This window comes from Cystoisospora suis (genome assembly GCF_002600585.1).
Source record: "Cystoisospora suis strain Wien I chromosome Unknown contig_5051, whole genome shotgun sequence".
NCBI lineage: Eukaryota > Apicomplexa > Conoidasida > Eucoccidiorida > Sarcocystidae > Cystoisospora > Cystoisospora suis.
Genome location: NW_027157843.1, coordinates 1 through 212, shown reverse-complemented (window position 1 = coordinate 212; position 212 = coordinate 1).

Genomic DNA, 212 nt, shown 5'->3' with positions numbered 1-212 from the left:
AGAAGAAGAAGGAGAAGAAGTATGACAGCTATAGTAAGTATGATGGTATGTAGACTCGAAAGAATGAGAAGTCAAAGAAGTGCGATAAGCGGCTGATCGATAGAATCCTCATAATAAGTAGAAGAATCCCTTATCATGAATAGTAAATTCTCATTAGCCGAACCACGTAGAAGTATGATGATACATTGTAAGTATGAGAAGGACCGAGTCCT